Source organism: Lynx canadensis, chromosome B3, assembly GCF_007474595.2.
Source record: "Lynx canadensis isolate LIC74 chromosome B3, mLynCan4.pri.v2, whole genome shotgun sequence".
Taxonomy (NCBI): Eukaryota; Metazoa; Chordata; class Mammalia; order Carnivora; family Felidae; genus Lynx; species Lynx canadensis.
In genome coordinates, this window is record NC_044308.2 from 137999258 (window position 1) to 138002201 (window position 2944).

A 2944-nucleotide genomic window follows, 5' to 3' on the forward strand; every position below is an offset into this window, starting at 1 on the left:
CCTCTAAAGTTGTTTCCACGTTTCCGTCGCCCCCTTGGGAGGCATGACCGCTGTTTACACTGGAACTCAGTCATCAAAACAACCACGTGAGGAAAATAATGATACGAGTTAAATGTTGTATTAGACACACTCGGTCACTTACGGAGCCCGCCAGCTACCTGCCTTAACACCACAAGGAAGAATAGTATTTAGGATTTAGGGGCCACCTGCGACACATCCGCTTTTCACATCCATCACTGCACGTGACAGAGAAAAGGGACAGCACAGTGGTTCCGACCACAGACTCTGGAGCCAGGCTGCCTGGGTTCCAGTGAGGATTGGCTGAGTTAATCCATTGATGTGCCTAGAAAAAGCGTCTGACACACAGCAAAAGCTGTTAATCCTGACCACATCCCCTGTGACCCTGGCCACGATCTCAGCTCCGCCTCACGGCTCAGAGAGGTTAAGCTACTTTCCCCCAAGCCCTTAGCCAAGGAAGGGAGTACGGAGACCCGGATCCAGGACCGGCTGATTTTGAGCCCCCAACACATTGGCCACCCTGTGGCTCTCAAGGGCAGCCAGGCTACACAATAGAACATTCCTCGGGCAAACCTGGAAATCTTCCATGTGGCTCACCGAGCTCTCAAGGCTCACAGGGTAGCTGTAACCACCTCGGTGTGGTCTCTGCCTGCCTGGGTTCTAGAAAGTGTAGCCAGCCTGGCCCTGTCGCTGGGTAGGAGCACTGGGCTGGGCTGGAGGTGGAGGGAGGAAGTGCCCAGGAGGGTGATGACATCACCACCCAGCCCTTGAAAGATGAGCTGTTCCCTCCGCCACTCCGGCTCTGCTCTGCCAGCTCCTAGGAGGGGTGGGGACATCGGGCTGCTCTGCCGCACAGAGGGAGCCACCGAGGTGCTCCCGTGGCTCGCTCTGGACAAGGTGAGTCCTGGACAGGGGCTGGTCCAGTCGCCTCGCCGTTGCCAGGAGGACAGGAGGTCCCAGCACCAAGAGAGAGTCTGCAGGTGAGTGTCACAAGGGCTAAAGTTCCCTCAGGTCCTGGGTGGGGGGGGGGAGTTCTTTCCCTTTCTTAGTCCTGGCAAGTCACAAGAACGGCTCCCAAACAGGAGGAATGATCTTGTTTGTTCTAGATTTGTCTTCTCCCTGAATCGAGACAGGCATGTGTGTGTTTGTGTAAACAATTTAGCGATCTGATTTCTGTAGATTCTGGGTAGCTGCCTCGGACATAAGCAGTGAGGAGCAAGCGTCGTACAGCAGGGATGGGTGTGGGGTGTAGACTCTGGAACCTGGCTTTTATCTCACAGCTGTGCTGATCATTGGCCCTGTGTGACCCCAGGCAAGTTTCTTAACCTCTCTGAGACTCAGCTTCTCTGTCTGCAAAGAACTCTACTTGCTGGCTTCCCAGGGTGGCCGGAGTTAAATCAGGTGGCAGATGGGAGAAGGTTTATAAACGCTCCCTCCTGTGCTGGTCCTGCCTGTCGTGGATAAAACTGGGCACCACTCAGAGCATGGGCTTTGCATGGTTTGGAGTCCCAGCTCTGCTCTCATCCCCTGGGTAACATTTTTGAGCCATTTCCCCCCTCGTTTCCTGAGCATAAATATGACTTGGCAGGGTGGTTACAAAGGTAGAAATGGGCTCGTGCTTGCCTGCAAAGCCCCACGTGTGCAGTCGGTGCGCAGTCAGAGCTGCTGAGGGCAGGTGGTTCGTGAGCCTGGGTTGGGGTGGGCAATGGGCGTTGCTCTCCCAGGCAGGTTAGAATGTGCCTCCCTGAGTCACAGGCTGCCTGTGGCTCCCGCCAGCCCACAGGAAGTGGGAGCTGTGATCCAGATGTGAGATCACGGGGTCCTTTCTCTAAAGGAGAGAAGGGCTTGGCTGGGGGTGGGGTGGGCCACCCCAGAGGGTGCTGTTACATCCTCTGGAGGAAAACTATTCTATGGCCTTCTAGGCCCTGGCAGCAGTGGGGTGATGGGGAGCCCCACAGGCTCGAGGAAGGAGTTTTCTGCTTTCCCCTTGCGTGTGGTAGAGAAGGCAGGCAGGTGTGGGGAACAGCCAGGAGAAGTTTGGAAAAACATCGAAAACAAGAATGACCCCGTGCTGTCCCCACAACAGGCGAAACCCTAGGGTCGTATCTCAGGTCTGCCCTAAATTCACAAAACCCCTGCAATTCTGTGCTCCAAGCCCCTCAGGGTAGGGGTGAAGAAGCAGTCTCAGCACGGGGACATAACCCCAGGCAAGCCCTTCGCTCGCCATCGCCATCGGGGGAAATGTCTCGGCCTCTCTAGGACTCAGGCTCTGTCATGTATACACAGGGGAAGGTTCAAATAACTGAGTCTAGGTTGGAGGAGTGGGAGGAACTAAGGGCTTTGGCTTAGACCAAATTCAGGAAGATACTGGCCAAGCAGGGACCAAGCAGGGCAAACAGCTGTGCCATGTGGTCTCTGCTAACATAATGACTGTGTCTGGCCTGAAAGTTCAGAGGGGGTCAGAGGGTAATGCCAAGGACTGGTTTTCAGAATGAAAGCAGAATCTCCTCTGTGAGTTCACTGCTGCCTCCCCTGCACAGGGAACCACACTCAGCATAACGCAGGCACTTCTCGTTTTTTGCTGGATGAGTGGATGGATGGATGGATGGATGGATCAGTGGATGGATGGATGGATGGATGGATGGGAGGATGGATGGATGGATGGATGGATGGATGGATGGATGGAAGGGAGGATGGATGGATGGATGGATGGACGGATGGATGACTGAACGGATGACTGAATGGATGGATGGATGGATGGATGGATAGATGGATGGAATTACTAAATCAAAGACACCCATCTGAAAAGGTTACATACTGTATGGTTTCAATTATATCACATTATGGAAAAGGCAAAGCTAGGGGATTGTAAAAAGAGCAGTAGTTGCCAGGGATTAGGGAGAGGCAGTGAAACTAATCTTACGAT

At 54.0% G+C, this 2944-nt stretch overlaps 1 protein-coding gene across 1 annotated transcript in view; it reads left to right on the forward strand.

The window, feature by feature from the left end:
* The first annotated feature begins 816 nt into the window (after positions 1 to 816).
* The window catches only part of BDKRB2 (bradykinin receptor B2), a 31860-nt gene continuing 29732 nt past the window's right edge, over positions 817 to 2944 (forward strand). Inside the window, exon 1 of the mRNA XM_030319908.2 lies at positions 817 to 998. The gene's annotated coding sequence lies outside the window, so the exon portion shown is untranslated. The remainder of the gene's footprint in view (positions 999 to 2944) is intronic.